The sequence below is a fragment of the Drosophila grimshawi genome, unplaced genomic scaffold (genome assembly GCF_018153295.1).
Source record: "Drosophila grimshawi isolate 15287-2541.00 unplaced genomic scaffold, ASM1815329v1 contig_848, whole genome shotgun sequence".
Taxonomy (NCBI): domain Eukaryota; kingdom Metazoa; phylum Arthropoda; class Insecta; order Diptera; family Drosophilidae; genus Drosophila; species Drosophila grimshawi.
The window spans coordinates 14,245,589-14,263,739 of record NW_025063692.1 but is presented as its reverse complement, the minus strand read 5'-3'; positions in this window follow the sequence as shown (position 1 = coordinate 14,263,739).

Below are 18,151 nucleotides of genomic sequence, written 5' to 3'. Positions count from 1 at the left end.
TTGTCAAATGTATCAACGCTTGCCGGTGGCCGGCTTGACTGCCGTCACATCAAAGTTGACAAGTTGGCTTTAACACTGCATCCGGTGTGAGTGGTGAGTGGTAAGTGGTGAGTTGCACACCCATTCACACATACCCCACTACACAGAACAAGGAGACATTTAACGCTCCACTGTCGACTGTCGACTGTCGATTGACTACAGTAGCTGCCCACTACAAGCCAACGCCACGATGGAATACTATGGGCACAACAAACACTTTTCATGGCATGTGGCATTGTGGCATTGTGGACTCCAAGCTCAAATTTAGCTAAAGCTTAGCTCAGTGCCAACATTTCTTTTCTAACTACGCGATTTGGCCTTGCTAATGACCTGCTAAAAAAAAAGCAAATTAGTCACTTTGAATGGCTATCTAGCTAAATTATTAGCAGAATATGCCGATTTAGTGACATCCTTAGCCAAAAGAAGATGTAGTATCTTAAGAAAACATGTCATTAGCTCGAAAGACACAGAAATCATGAAACTGACAAATAAAAAACTTAAACACTAAATAGGATTCGCAAAATACACAAATTAAATGATTGGCATTTATATTAATTGTTGTATTTATTATTGCAAGCTTTTCAAGAACTTTTGTAAGCTGTAAAGAACAAATAAAAATATTATCTAAATAATTAATTAATTTAAATAGTTGTAGTATTTAAGACGGCAGCTTAACTAAAATGTGAACGAGTACATAATAATTAAGGCTTTGATTTATTGCTACCGAATATCGAATCCATTTGCTCCACAGTGCTGTGGCGCCCAATGCCACTCGTTCAAATTATCTATCTGTCTAACCTCCAATTGCCCCAACCACTATCATCCCTCCCCCCGCTTCGTTCGTCCATTTGCCTGTCCTGTCAATTCAGTCAATGACTACACAAAAGCTATGCGCGTCCTCCTCATATGCATGAGTGTGTGTGTGTGTGTGCGTGTCAGTGTATGTGTGTGTGTGTGTGTGTGGTAGAAAATCTCTTTTAATTGCCAATCGTGTGGAAAAATGAATTTTCCATCGAATTAGTATTCTGTGGCTGAAATTCATTCATGGAGCACTCATTAGGAAATCCTCTGCTGCTGCGCTACACTTGTCTTCGATGTCTTTGTTGTTGTTGTTATTGTTGTTGTGCTTGTTGTTGGTGGGTTTTTCTTTTTCTTTTTGTTTTTGTTGTTTTTTTTTTTGAGTGTTCGCCCACGCAACCGTCGCTACCCCGTCGACATACGCCGACGCCCATTTTGCCTTTATGTTATGAGTTGAGTCAACATATTTTGCAACACTTACAGGCTGCTTATGTGCCAGGCCCAGGCCCAGACCCAGGCCCAGGCCCGGGCCCAGTCACTCGCCCATCCCATTCCCATTTCCATTCCCATTCCCATCCTCACTCATCCCGCTCTCGCTCCAATGTGGCGCTTTGGCAGTACTCAAAATCAAAATCAAGGAAGTGACTATAATTTTGGTGTAGCATGTTGTCGGTACGTGTTTCAATATGTCAGCATCCGGTGATGAGTTTGTACGTACACTGGTTTGCCTTTGCCCCACCTATGTGTATAGAGTGGCACCACCTACCACCTACCACCCACCACCCGTCAACACCCAACACCCCCTTCCTCCTGTGACACCATCCAGGCAGCAGCAACGACGTCATACACGTGCACGAATCCACCCAGCCCCCTCAACCTCTGCTACCACATCTCCGTCTGCCTGTGTGTTTGTGGTGATTTTTGTGTTGAGCACTCTTCAGTTATTTTATTGATGTTGTAAATTTCTGGTAATTGAGCTTAATTTTTATACAGTTGCTCGTCCTGCTTCGAGCTGTGCCACGCCCACCGTTTCACGCTTTTGTTTAATGTTGATTGGTTGACCACCCTTTTGGTTGCTTTGAGTTGCTTTCAGCTACTTTCAGTTGAATTGTGTTGATTTCAGTTGGTATCTGATGTGAGGTAATACTCTGAATGGTCATTGAAATTTTTGCGAAAGTATTCTAGTAACGAGTACTACTTGGTCTTACATATGTATATACATATACATACATATGTGTGGTATGTACATACATTTTTTCTCAAAAACCAAGTGAGACCCAGTGCGTTACAGTCGGACGCAACCGACTGTGAAATACTCTGATACCAGTGCATTATTTGCTTGGAACAGGTGAGGGTGGAACGCTAATGAATTATTATTAAACTGCCTTTTAATTAAATATATATATATATATTTAAAATAGCTGTAGATATTGGCTTTGCTGATTTTATGGAGAGCGGTGGGGCTGGCCAAGAAAATGTCTTACCAACCTCAGTAGAAAGTTTGTGGTAATTTACCATTTAGGTTTGATCAACCGGTTTTTTTTTAAGAGTGCGCGGCTCCCAATAAGAGGTTTTTAGAAATCTATTTTCCATGTTTCGTTATTCTAGCTCCAAAATTGCGGAAAATATTCATACAATTTTTGGGGGTTGTACAAATTTTATTTTATTTTTTCGCTTTTTAGTGTTATCTTTCAAATTTCAAATTATTGATTGATAAATTTCATAAATACTCAGAGGTCTGCTAGAGTTATGTCTTCTCCTTATGACTTTACAGAGGATAGTCAAATTAATAACGATGCAACAAATTATATTAATATTTTTAAAACGAACAGTCAAATTTTAATTTGAAGTTAAAAGCATTAGTGGAAGAAAGAAGACAACTCTTGTTTGATTTACACACTGCACAGTTAAATCCACACACTTAATGTGATTACAATTTTATTTGTCAGACTGTTGTTTTTTAGGAATAATTTATAGAATTTATCAAACACTTTTCATATACAATTTCAACAAATGGATTCACCCTAATGCATATGTATGAACTGAACCCAATTCCAATCGAAAGCAGTTCCTACTGATTGCATTGAGGTCTGGTCGGTGCTCAGCGTCTAGTGTTCCAGTAATTGCCAAATTGGCATTTTGTAATTGAAATTAAATACTTGGTCAAGCTGGGCAGCAAGCAGTTGGCAGCGTTCAAGGCAATTTCAATTAGGAACTTTCACAGAGATATGAAATTAAAATTATTTGCAAGCAGCTGTGCCCCTCAACTCGCACATACCCACACGATGGAAACACACAAACAAACAAATGTAAATATGTATATATATATAGATATATATATGTATATATGCATGTACTGAAAATGACGATTTTCGCCACATACAATGGGGCCGGGACAGCGCTGCCGCTGTCATTGAAAATGATAAAAAATAAAATAGAAGTAGTGATAAAAATAACAAAGTTAACTCCATACAAGAGTGCGAGACGAGCAGATACCCTTTCTTACACAAATTTGAATTGTTTTTTAGGAATAAAATCTATTTTCAATTGCTGCATTCAGCTTAAAAAATTCGAAAGTATTTAAAAATTTCAAATTAGTTAATAAATCGTATCTTAATAATTTTGATTGGGCTTTGGATATTGTAAGTTTGCTTTTTGATTTATAAACGGGATTTGCAAAGTTATTTCTTTGTAGGGCACAAAATAATAGCTTCAGCATTGTTGCTTCCAAATTGATAATACCCAAAAAGCAGCAGAGGAAATTATGCAAAAATAGAGGAGGACATTGGACTGAAGACAATTTTGCCAAATGACAAATAAAAAATAAAATAAAATAAAAAAATAAATACCTAAACAACAAAAAATATGTGCAACTTTTTACGCCCTCATCCGCAACTTTGGCAATTCCATTTTCACAATCATGCGTTGAACTCTGAACTTTTGTATGTGTTGCGTCCGCATGTGTGTGAGTATTTTGGAAAACTGCTTTTCCAAAATATGCCAACATAGAAATGCTCTGTCCTAGCAAAACTTTTCTTTTGCTTTTCATCGTCCTCATTGGTCGTCGTTGTCGGTTGTCGGTTGTCGGTCACAGTTGTGTCGGACACTCTTCGTCCTGCGTCACCCTGTGTCCCTGTGCCCTGAGTTCTGCGTTTTGAGTCCTGCACACTTCATCCTGCTGCGACCGCACAGCGTTGGCATTTGGCGTTTAGTTGCGGCTATTGAATGTGCAAAAATTATTGTAAACTTTTCAGACACACACATCACACATCAATGGTCCAGTTAACTACGAGTGTTGGCCTTAGCCAGGCTATGGGCCAAGTTCACGTGCGGGGAAGCGGCGGGCTGAAGTTCCTGGTGACCGGCCATTGGCGTGGAAATCAATTAAAAATGCTTGTTGCCCAACTTTGTTTTATGTGGTTTTGTATATATAATGACCGAAAGGACAGAGACAGACAGAAAGGGGACCTAAACGAAGCCAAAACAATAAGAAAGGGAATGAAATTTTAGGGTCGACGATTGAGAGTTAATGCTTACTTTCACTTTGCAAAACCAATATGTGATCAATTTTGCTGCCTCCAATGTTTCACGTAGCTGCAGCAAATGGTACAACATATTGAAATGATGTTTGAAATTCAACTGATTATGATGATAGGATTAAGTATTGAAAGTTTATTTATTTGATATATATTTAAAAATATCCCACTTCCTTATCCATTTGTGAGCCCAGTCACTTATATTGAAAACAGTAAATATATCTTTTGTAGTGGTGTCTTTTGCACACAAACTTTGGCTCATTTTTAAAGCAATTGCGAAAATAGCAGTTAATCAGAAAAACAAAGTGTTTTTTTTTTTTAAATAGATTAAAAAAGAAATGGCATTAAATAAATAAGTCCAAGTAAATGTAGTTGATAGTTTATATTTTTTATATAGTTTTTGAAACCATATTTTAGGCAACCGAAATATTGCATTTCAATTCATTTTTATAGGTTTACTTATACTAATCTCTTTTACAGGACTCTTGTGCGGGGCAGCTGTCAGTAAACTGTGGCACCCGGTCTGTAAAAGAGAGTAGAAATTTTTGTTTCGTTTTTGTTTTGCTTTTGCTGAAGTATGTTTTTTGCAATTTAGTCTTCGTTACTTTTGACCCTTTTTTTTGTTCGATTTCTTGTGTTGCGCCTGATTGGTTTCAAGCCCTGCAGTCGATAAGAACGCCACAGCATTTTATTTACAAAAAAAAACTTGACTTTTGCCATTCTTTAAGGTCGATCGAATTTCATGGAATTTCATTTGTATATTTTATATTTTCATTTTAATTTATTATGTACATTTGAAATATGCAATTAACAATTTTTAAGGTTGTTCATAAGGTGGTTATTAAATAGGCATTTGTATGTTATTAACTAAAAGTCGATTAAAATGAAAAGCTTCAAGCTAACGGACAAAAATGAATCATTTGCTATGTTTTTCTTTAGCTTTTGCTTAACTTGAATTTTTTGTAAATAGTTTTTTTTAGGGTACTTTAGTAATAAAATTATAATAATTAATTAAAATATAACAATTCACCATTAATATCTCTGTAATAAATGAACTCAGAGATTATAATTCAATTAGGTATTTTCATAAGCTTGAAAAAAGGATCTTAATTTTGTTCTCAGATTTGCAACGCATTAAAGCAAATATCTCCGACCCCATAAAGTATCTATATTTTTTATCAGCATCATTAGACGAGATTAAAAAAGATTTATAAATATGTTGCATAATGTAACTGAAACTGGAAGATAAGCTATCAATGAATAGCCATTTAAATAGTACGTAAACTTAGGTTTTCAAAATGTATATTTAAGTTTAGTTGTGGATGGTGTGAGTTGGTGTGAAGTGGTGTTGTGTGGTGTGGTGTGGTGCTAGCTTTTGCTCCATTGCCCGTGGACTCTGTACTTACAATGCCCTCATCAACAAACACTGTGGCACTGGCACTGGCAAAAAAGTGACGGTATCTCGCATAGAAATTAAAAGTGAAGCACGGGCCGTCAACACTTAACTCCATCATCATTCGCATCGTCATCAACCGTATACACATTCACAGTTTTATCCTCATTCATGCAATGGCGCACCGCACTTTACTCTAAAGCGGATTTTTTTTTTGTGTTGTGGCTTTTCCACTTGTATAGCAGAATCCACAAAAAAAATACAAATAAAAATGGGTAGAAGAAGGTACGTACATATGTATATAACTGTGTCCAAAATCCACTTTGACTTTGTGCTTAAACTTGCCCTTTGCTTTGTTTCTTGGCCAAAAGGCGTACTTAAAGGCGCACTTGGCGCCGTTACGTAAGCAACAAGCGAAAACCAGAAGAAAAAAAAAACGGAGAACGGCATAGAATGCTCAACAATGTTGCACTAATTGCGCCAGAGGAAGCGTCTACACGTCGCCACTCAGCGGCACTCCTTTCACTTACTCCGGCCACCCCTTTGTCACCCCATTGCATTGAATTAAGCTAAATTATTTCTTTTGCCTGTTTTTGTGTTGTGCTATTTGGCGGACTGCCTGGCACCAACTGCATTTGGTTGAGTACTGCTGCCTGTTGACTATTTGCCCGATTGTCCTTTAGTCCCACAGTCCTTAGTCCTCTTAGTCTGTTACTCTGTAATGCGCGCGTCATAAAACGGTTTCGAGTCCTTTGGTATATTTCCGACAGCCGGCCAAAAACATTTATTTAATTGCAGTATTGTTGTTGCCCCCTTTCCATTTCCCCTTCTCCACACACAGCACCCCGTTTATGTCCCTGTTCCTGCTCCCGTTCCCGTTCCCGTTCCCGTTCCATTTCATTCAGTAACCCCCTTTATCAATGGGCAAATGTGCACATTTTCAGTTTGTCATTGTTTGCATTTAACCTAATTTGAAAGCCAACTGCTTTTGTGCATTACAAACACGTTCGTAAGCATAAATATTCCCAGCATACATATATAAATATATTTTCTTTTTGTTGCCTATATGTGTATTACTTATAATATTTTGAATAAAGTTTACATTAGCTCAGACTCAGAACTCACAACTAATCAAAATTATTAGAGAGAGATAGAGCTAGACAGACAGACAGAGAGAGAGAGAGAGAGAGAGAGAGAGAGAGAGAGAGAGAGAGAGAGAGTAAGAGAGATAACGAAATAAAGCAAACTAGGCCTAACAAGTTTTGATACATATCTGTTTATTTGAGTTTTAAGTTGTTTGGCTTTTTGTAGATAGAACCATTCTAATTCGCCAACTCTTCAAATTATATATATTCTCATCAGATTCAACAGCCGTCTGTATGAACCAACCAATATCAGAGACTATAAAAGCTAGAGACATAAGCTGATTTAATTTGATCGATGACTTCTAGTGTTGTTATAATATCGATAAGAATCGAATACCGATAACAGCAAGGAGCACTATCTTAATTATGTTTCTTCCTATTGTACTACTTGTGATAGGTCAAAACTTGGGCTTAATGGATCTTCTGGTCAAGCTCTCTCCACTAGACAACGTCTTATTGTTTTTTTTTTTTTTTTGTTTGTAAAATGTGTGTATTATATAAACAAACAAATGGCTAACCAAATTGAATAAAAATAATAATTATTATTTTAAATTATTATGATCAATAGAAAATTGATTTACAGCCTGCTCATTATTATTTTTGCTGAATAAATCTATGTAGGCAAACTAGATTTCTTTATAGATTATACAAACTCAAACCCGGCAAATTAAGTTCTTAACATTTTGGGCAGAATAGGGCAAATAGTAAATGCATATCGTATTTATTCAAGAGCACACTTATTTGTCAAAACTTGATGCTGAAATTTTGTTTTTGTTTTCCATCAAGACTATGCTCAAATAATAGTGTATATTTATGTATAAGAGGTATATATTCTTAAATACTTACAGACGTATATTGAGAATTCCATGAGCGTGTCCGTTTATTTTGTGTCTGTCCATTGGCAGTGCCTTTCTTCATTTACTCAGCCAGCGTCGGGACGCATCGTGTCAAATTGGCTGCCCAATAACAATAAAAAGGGAAAATATAAACTCGCCACTCTGCCGCCGCCGCAGCAGCAGCGGCAGCAGCAGCAGCAGCAGCATGGAGCCTCTGCTTGTCCCTGTCTTTGTCCCTGTCCCCATTTCCCCAAGTGGCTGAAGCACTAACCCCCAACCCATACCATCTCAACTCAGCCCACTCGTCCAGTGAAGCTTACATTTTATTGCTGTTAATAGAAAATGCTATGCACGGCTTTGGCTCCCTGCTTACCCCCATCCCCGCCACGGTTCATGCCGCTTTTCTGTTTGCTTTCGTCACTGCGGTTTTAATATGACAATGGTTGCCATGAAGAGCAACAAGAACAACATGAACAACAATAACAACAAGAACAACAATAACAACAAGCGGACACCATTAGCTCGTCAGGCGCGTCGGTTTAAATGAGTACGTGCCGCAGCCCATACCCCATACCCCATACCCCATACGCCCTTCCCCCTTCCAGGCCATTCGTGGTCATCCCCTAGGCGTGGGGGCTCCGATCCGGTCGCCGTTTCCCTTAGCGCCAATAAAATGCGTTAAGAAAAATAGTTGTAAAACGTTTGATGCATACTAAAATCAGTTGCAATTGATTTGGACCCCGTCCGGCCCCCGTTCATCGTTTGAATTTTTTTTATTTTTATTTTGAATGCGTTTCGCAGCTCATTACACGCAATGCTTTGCCTTGCCCCACTGCACCACTGCCCCGCTGCTTGACAAAATGGTCTTGTTAACTTGTAAGTCTGGTAATCTGGTAATCCATAATAAAACAAAGAAAAATATATATGCACGGAGGCTTATCTGTGGCCTGCCGAACATCAAATACTCTTGTCTAGAGAAACATAATATTTGTTTTAATGATGCTCAAGCAGTAACTTGTACAATCACACATTCTAATCAGTTTTTTGCTGTTGTTGTTAGTTAGTAAATAGTATCTATCTGATCTAATCTACCTATCTGCAATGTCATTCATTGGGTTGTTGGTGTTTCGAATCTATTTTTGATGAATCGATTTCAAATTCTACAAACATATTTTAAGTCTATCTAGTTTGCAAATCGATTGAAGCACGATTTTCAGGGTTGAATGTAAAAGAAAAATCAGTTCTGGCTATAAATGCCATCTTTGATGAATATATATAAGCAGATACTTGACAATTATATTTAAGCCGATCGGAACAAAACTAAAAAGTGGCAGGCAGCGAATTTTTGCCATTAATATCCCAAAAGGAAGCTGCTGTTCTTAAGGCACTGATTGCTAATCATCATTCAGATTAAACTCTTAACTTTTAGCTAATGAAATTGAAATTAAAGTGTTCCATTTAATACGTTACACATTTTACAACGTGATGGAAACAACCTCTGTGAGAGAATTTCAATTGGTGGGTGGAGGGCGGGTGTTTGCCTGTGCCGTTTTTTGTTTATCTTTTATGAGTTTGCTGAATCGTTGTCCTTAAGTTGACCACCGTACCCAATGGCACAATTAAAATTACAGCAGCGGTCGGTTGGCCACAACGGTATCACATGCCACATGCCGATCATAACCAAAACCAAAGCGTAAAGCGTTGCCGCAAAGTTGAAGTTAAAGTTTTGTTGGCTGCGGTTTAATTGCGTTGCCCACTCCGAAGTTGATGCAAAGTTGTTTTACAGTCATTAATTGAGTGTCATATTTACGATGAAGTCGAGCTTAAGACATATCACATGTGACAGCAGTGAGTTAGAAGGGTCCCCAGTTTCCGCACTTTCCGCAGCATCGGTGAAGGTTGCCGCCGACCGTTTATTTTTTGTGTTGCCATAATTGGCTGGTTGGCATTAAAGGAAAGTAAATTATTGATAGCTTCTGTCGGTGGCAAGCAGTGGCAGAATCAAAGGCAACCCAAGCAAAAACGTAAATTCATTTTTAAATATGACAAAACAATAACCCCACAGAAACGCTGCAAGTTGTGGGGCGAAATTCCGGTAATGTTAGACGGGCAAAAGAACAAGCTGTCGTTTTGGGTTTGTGTTTGTGTTTGTGTTCTGTCATGGCGTCAGTCATTTATGACGAAGCAATGTGCTTGTAATAGTACTCGTACTAATGAGCCACACACCCACACCCACATACCCACACCCACACGCCCACAAACCCTAACACACACAGACACAGAGACGCAGTCAAGGAGTGCGAAAAGTGGAGCACAAAAGCAGACTCCCACAAGGCCATAATTTTTGCACAGTGAGCAAAACTGTGTTTGCTTGTGGACAATTGTTAGATTTGCTTGTCTCTATAAATTATTTGTTAAAAAATGTGCTTTAAAGTGTGTGCACAAAATTAGATTAAGCTCAGGTGGAATTTAATGATTTTAAACACATTGCTTCGACAGAAGAAGTTATGCAGTCATCTTACACATAATATAAACAATTAATAATGCATCTACATTAGCAATAGCTTAAAGTTTGGTTCAATTAACCTTCTCATAGTAAAAAACAATAATAATAATAATAATAATATAATTTCAACAAATACTTAAACCAATTTTGTTAATATATTAGTAAATAAGATAAAAAAATAATAAAGTGCTTGAGCATGAGAAAAGACTGGAACTGTCTTTTCACATTTGATTAATTAATTACCAAACTTAAATAAATAATTCATTTATTACATTTTTTATGTTTCATTTCAATGTCCAAGTTAATTTGAAGTTTGAGATTTTTCAATTGCGTTTAATTATTCATTATTATTATTTAAAAAAAACGTCGGCATTTGTCCCACTGTGCGTGGGTCGCTTACTTTATTGCGTTGCATGGGTAAATGGTTGAATGGCAGTAGCTTCTGCGTATGAACATTTGAGCACATTCGTTTCAAATTATTTGCGCATTCGCGCAGCTGTAAACGATTACGTAAACGCACACACACACACGCACGCACACACACACACACACACACACACACACATACATACTTGAATATTGAGGGAGCTGTCGCGATTCAGGACGATACAAATACTTATCAGTCCTTATGTGCGGCAATGTGTGTGTGTGTGTGTGTGTGGGTGTGTATGTTTTGGGTGCTGCCAATTGCCTGGACCCCGTTTTGTGTTGCACATGTCCAAAGTCTGCGCCCTGCTTGGCACATTATTGAGCCGTCTATGCAACACATTGCCCCACACTGTGGGGCTGCCCGTGGCCCCAGCTTGCCATTTTCTTGCTTGCCTCATTTTTTTTTTTTTTTTTTTTGCTGTTTGGTGCTTAAGTTCGACAACTCAATAAAATGTGCTTTATGGCAAAAAAGAAGAAAATAAAAAAAAAGCAAAAAAAAAATGAAAAGAAAAACAGTAGAACACAGCAAAAGGCAGACACGGGCACAACCCATTCCAGGGGCTAAAAGTAAATGTTTGTTGATACTCCGAAAAGTCCTTTCGCTTGCTGGCTGTGCACAGCAGCTGGTTCCAGCTATGGAGCTGGAGCTCTAGGTCTGGTTATGTTTTCTTTACCACTTGCTACGGCACCGGCGCCCTGGCAATTGATTTGCCATAATTTAAGTTTCTCTCTTTTTTTTTTTATACCCCCAAGCCGCACGTTCTGGTGAGCCATTGGCAAAGGCTACGGCGACGCTTTGTTTCTACTTATTTATAAATGAGAAAATCGTTTTATGATAACGGCTACAAAAACTGCCTTTGGCTGGCTGGAACGTGGCACGGGGGCACGGGGGCACGAGGTACGAGGCACGGGGAACGGGGCATCTGGTTTCATTTTATTTTATTCAACACATACATATATTTGCTTAAACAAGGATTTTCAAATTCAATTATGAGCATACAATGATTGCAATGGCTGACTTTTTGGCTTTGTTGTACATTGTGTAAAATCCAAGGTCTTCTTGCCATCTGTGCAGTCAAAGGGCTTTAATCAAATGAAAACATCTTGAATTTGCACACTTTATGTGTTTTATTTTCTTATCTTTATTTTTATATAAGATTATATATATTTTTATATAAGATTATAATTCATTACGAATAATAACAGGAACTTTAAGTCTATAACATAAGCTTAAAGATAGTTTTTAACATTAAGTGTTGCATATTAATTTCAACGTCCAATAGTCCAGAGGCGCTTTAATCTTCGACGTGTGGTGTTCGACCCGAGTGTCAACTGGTCATCATACACATGCTGCATAACTGCTCACATCTGGTGGAGCACCAGAGATGTCTCTGAGCACCTTGTTCTGCAAAACTTAAATTTGATTTACTCAAGATTTTGCAGCTGTGCAATGATATCCTCTATGTCCATGTGGGCACGTTGACGCTCCTAAAAGCCAGCAGCTTGTTGCTCAAGCTGAGTTTTCTAGATGGATCCAGCAACAAGTTTCGTCCTTTTGCGTGTTTGCGCCAGGTAAGTTTCCTGTCGATATAAATACCCAGCTAGCGAACATGGATTTCCTGAGGTATGACTATGTTGTTGAGTCAGACGGATCACGATGTGCCACCGATTGGCCCAAGAACTAAAAGCATCCAAGAACCTCTGTGTAACTGGAGCTGCTCTCTAAGCAGTGGTGGAGTTGTGATTGATTGATCTTTTGTCGTTCGGTTTGTTTAGCATACCTTTAAGGGCGTGCTAAAATCCTTCTCCCTTCGATCAAGTCGCACATCAAAGCTAAACGAAAATACCTTCACTTATATAATTTTGGCGAAAGTAAAGAAAAGAAAGCTTCTAACTTACAATACCTTCACAAGACCCATCAGGACTTATGGAATACAGCTCCGGGGCAGTGTCAGCACATCAAACATTGAAGTCATTTAAAAATCCCAAAGCAAAGCTCTACGATTAATCTCAAAAGCCCAATATTTAACTTTCTGGGCGATATCTCAACCGACTCTGCTCGATCACCCACTTAAATAAAGTAGTACAAAATTCACATAGTTGAATTGATCATCAGCGTATTGTATTATAAAAAATATTTACTAATATATCGCATATGGCAGGAATAATTTAATGTGTATCTCTATGTCCCCATAAATTTTAAATGTAAGGAATAAAAAAGAAATTATTAAACTGAGCTTACAAAAAAGTATTTTAAGCTCAGCATACCTATGTACTTATTTCCAATATTATCTACAAAACTACGCTGACAAGCTGCAAACTATGCAAATTTTGTGGCAGACCAAACAAAATAAGTGACACGCCCCCCCACGCACCCCTCAACATGCCACAATCACCGTCAGCGGTTAAAGTCGTAGACCGCGTAATTAAGGATTCGCGCATACTTTGGCGTGATAAGCGCTCGACTTGCGATTTGGACACGTCTGTGCTGTGTCCTGGCCAAGCTCTCACTCTTTGTGTGAAAGTGCGTGGGTATATATATATATATATATATTTATATGTATGTGTGTGTGTGTGTGTGTGTGTGAAAGCGTAGAACGCAGCCAGGTACGAAGCAAAACTTAAAACTTTTGCTACTTTCCCTTTGCGATAACAAAACTTGCAACTTGCGTTGTTGAACTTGCACTTAGCCGTCACGTTTGTGTTCACCTTCGCCAAAGCCATCATATCTGTGTACAACTATGTAGTTCAGCTGCTTGCCACCCGAGTATGGGGGTAGGGGAGTTGTAATTTTGGAGGTTTGAGGACGCGTCACTTAAAGTCAACTGCTCCGACGCGTTGGCAATTAATCAAAAAGGTGCGTGATTATCGCCTGCTGGCCGACAAGGATAACCAGACGAAGACCAAGCTGCTTATTGCTATATTTGTGTGTGTGTGTGTATGTGTGTGTGTGGATATGTGTATCTGTGTGTGGTTATTTGTGCATGTATGTGTAGCCGTGCGTGCTTTGTGGGGCTCAAGTGTAAAGAAAGCAAATATTAAAACATATTTTAATCTAGCAAATGCAATGGACGACATCTCTCTCACTCACTCGCACACACACATTACTATATATATATATATATATATATGTGTGAGTGTGTGTGCTGCTGGTAAATAATAAATTTACAATTTGTCAGCAGTTATATGCTTTGGCGTAACGTGCAGAGAGCGCACACACAACCCGGCGACGAATTAATAATTCATTGCGTATACGAAGCGTTGCCCAGCAGACACAGGCAAACTGTCATACGAATATGACACACACACAGACACACACACACACACATGCAGAGTCGCAGCAATAAATCGTCAAGTTTATGTTTGAAGTGTTTATTGAATCCATGATATTCGACGCATTGCTGCCCGCACGTTCCGTCTGCGCCTCCTGTTTGCCCATCGAGGAGTCATTTTGTCATTTGTGCAAATATTTTATCAACGTTTTGTTGCTGTTGCTTTTGCTGTTACAGTTGTTGCAGGGCGATCGGTCAACCCGCCCTCACACACAACATATAGACATGTTGTTGTTTGGTTTTATAGGCCCGTTAGCCACTAGCTGACATAAATGTCTTTGCCGACGCCTCGTGCCATTTTTATTTGTAAATCCTTTCGACGTGTCGTCGATATGTCGGAGATGCTTAAATATTTGCACAGCTTGCCGGGAAAACGGTTATGGATGCTGCCACATCACCTTCACCTTCACTCTCCCTCTCTCTCTCTCTCTCCACTTGATACCCATCCACCTCCAACTACTCTCTCTAGGCATTCTGTTCAGCAGTTACGTGGGATTTGTTTGGTATTTGACCGTGCGTACGTGGCAGCCCAGACAAAGCGAACTCAACTCAACTCGACTCGACTCAGCTCAACTCAACTGCTGGGATATGTCTTATACAAATATTGAAATAAGTATTTCATACACACACTTACACACACACACACGCACATAAACCAACACCAACACACAACAAGCAGTTGCACAAATGACAAAGAGCCACGCAGACAGTCAGATAGTTTGGCCAGTCAGATAGATTCTCTGCTGCTTAAGTGTCGCACTGTTATTGTTTGCGCAGGCAAGTGATTGCTGTTTGCAACACACTCCGCACACCCCTCGGCTCTCCTCCCCAACCCAACCCAACCCAACCCAGCCCAGCCCAGCGCAGGCGGCCCACCCATGTGAGTTGCTAGCAGCAACAGTTATCTAATGGCTTAGCTCAGCACTCCCGTCGAGCACCAGTGGCAAATCCTCAAAAGCGAATCAGTGAAAAAAAATGCAACTAAGTGACTAAATAAGTTAGTCAAGTTTGACGCATCTATTATTATATTCAATAATATATTCGCCTTTTTTTAAGAATTGTATTCTTGCCTGAATTGGGTTTAACTTTCATAATGGCTTTCAGTTAAGTCAAAACTATTAATGATATATAAAGAAAATAGGACATAATAACTCAAGTTTGATGCATCTATTTAATATTTCGCCTTATAAATTCTATTCATAATTTATTTAAGTGAACTTTGAAACGGCTTTAAGTCAAGTCGAAAATAATAATAATAAATAACAAGAATAGAAAATAATAGTAACTAATAATTAATTAAGTTTTTATTTTATTTTAGTAATCTTAATTAATAATAATTAATAATAATAATAATTTATTTAGTAGTATCGGCGACACTATTATTATTTTTAAAATCTGCAATTATTTTTTATGAGCTTAGGCGGAAAATTATAAGTTTGGTTCACCATATTTTTAAATATATTAATTTATTTAGTAAAATTCGGGAAACTATTAATATTATTATTTGTAGAGTTTGCATTTGTTCTGTTCAGTGTATGCTGTTGGGGTATTTGTGTATATAAATCGCCAACTGATTGTGGGGTCAGTTACAAATGCAACCACTTCAACACTTTCGCTTTCCACAGCTCACATATCTGGTTGTTCTATGAATGTGTGTGTGTGTGTGTGTGTGAGTGTGTGTGTGTGTGTGCGCGTGTGTATGTGTGGCTATGCAACCGCAAAACTGGGCTTAGCTTTTGCATTGCCAACATCTTTGGCACTGAGCCCGCGTGTAGTCCATTAAATGAAACTTACTTCATATTGTTAGGCTCGTTGCCGCGAATCCTGCGCCACCAACCACCCCCACCCCCCTTCCTCCTCCCGCCACAACGTGCAACGCTCTCTGTGTTTCTCTGTTTGTGTACTAAATTAAATGATTTTTCACGCCAGACCAGACCAGACCAGACCAGTGCCAGGCAAGGCCAGTCTAGAGACCAGAGCAGACCACGCCATGCGGTGCGTCCACAACATTTTTATGTGTTTGTTTGTGGCAACAGGAGCCCGGGCCATAGGACTCTGGCTAGGCTGACACGGGCTGACAAGGGCTGCCCTCTTCAACGCCCACCACCCCCCCCAGCTACGTCTGCCTTTTTGGCAATGTTTTAACGTTAATTCATGGTCGTATTTTTATGTTGCACTCGTTGCGCGACGATGCCACGTCGCCTTTATTGGCCCAACGGCAGCGCTAAAGTGTTTACTAAATAAGCAGAAGCAGATTTCTTTTGTCTTTGGATGCCCCTGGTCGCGGAACGCAGGTCGCAGGTCGCAGGTCGCGCTAATGGAATGGCTTTTGTATGGCTTACCTGACAGCCATTGGGCGGGTGACTTATTTAATTAAATCAGCTGCGGCTTTAAAGCGCCCTCTAAGGCTCCTAAGCTGGCTAAGTAGGCAGCTCTCACCCCTAGCTGCATGATGGCCTTCATTGTTGTTAGTCTAACGACAGCTCCAAAGCCAAGGTGAACAAGCCTCCCTCTCGCAAAGCAAAAAATAAAAAATAAATAAACAAGGAACAAGGAACCAGAGAACAACACGCAAAGACTGCTCATAAAAGTTGCAAATTGCGGCAGCACATTGACGAAATGTAAACCGCAATGGTAACCAAAAATCAGAGAATCAAACCAAGCCAACAAAACAGAGAGAGAGAGAGCGAAACCCAAAAAGGACACGGTTACGGACACATGCTCGTATCACAGATATCATAAAAATGTGCAGCTTGCAACAGTTGCTGCTGCTGTCGAATGCGACGAACGAGTGACAACAGGCAACAAAAAAAGATGCTACGTGGCACCGAAATTGTTGCACAGCGCATACAACATTGTCCAGGCCAAATTGAAATGAGTGCGTGTCGAGACACGACAGTCATTGTTGTTGTATAACATGAATACTGCTGAAGGTTATTTTGCCTTATGTTAATATTAATAATTAATATATTTATGGATATAAATAATTAGTTTATTAGATACCAATAAGCAAATACATCCCTCATAAACTCTCTGAATTTAAATTTAAATTCTTTGACTGTCGAACTGTCATCGATTTAATAATAACCAATTCACATATTGTACTCAAGCAGTCTCAATCTGAATAAAAACATATTGCAAGCACACAAGAATATTTTTTGTATTTTTGGATCTTCAACAAATCGAAATTACGTCATTATTTTGTTTATTTCTTTGCTGCTCCCAAAAGTAGGCAGTATTTGTTTTTTCTTTTTAATTTATATAAAAATAGAATATGTACATATGTATATAATATATGTATATATGTATTTGCTTGTATCTTTTTACACATGATTATAAGCATAATTTTGATAATATAAGACAAGGCAAATTAATAATTCGTACATCGAGCATTTTGCTGTCGGCATCATTTCACTATCTGTAATAAGCCTATGCTTTTATTTGTAAATAAAAGCTGCAGAAAAATGATCGATATACGAATTAATAGCTTGTAAATAGACACTAGCCATTTGATTAATTTTTAAGAATTGCTGATCGGTAATCGATTTATTTATAGCGGCATTAAAGTATATATCTACCTGCATTTGTGTAGGTGTGATAAGTAGAGCACGAGCCCATCTCTAATGTTACATCAGGGTATAGGTTGGACGTATGACATTGGGTGGGTTGTGGGAGTGGCAATAACTTAACGATCCCCAAGTGGAAGAGGTGCAAGTGCGAAACAGGTTGCCATAGCCAAGAGCTGTTGAACTTTTGGCAGTGTGGCACGCGAGCAGGGGTAGGCACGGGGCTGCCGGCAGTAGATGTGAGTGGGGCAAAAAGGAGTCTAAAATAAATCTTGCAAAATAAGTTTTCGTGAACGGCGATGGCGATGGCGTCAAAACGCTCAAAGCAGCCAACAACAAACAACAGCAACAACAACAACAACAATAACAAAAGCGAGTGGAACAACAGTAACGCAAATGACACGAGCTAAGGGAGGAGCAACAGCAACAGCAGCAGCAGCGTCGACAGGCGGCTGCCTGGCAAAAATAGCCTTATCAGTTCCTGTTTCCTGTCGAAAGTTTTCATATTTTTGCGCGTGGGTGCATCAGCAACAGCAGCACCAGCACCAGCAAAAGTAGAAGCAGCGGGCAG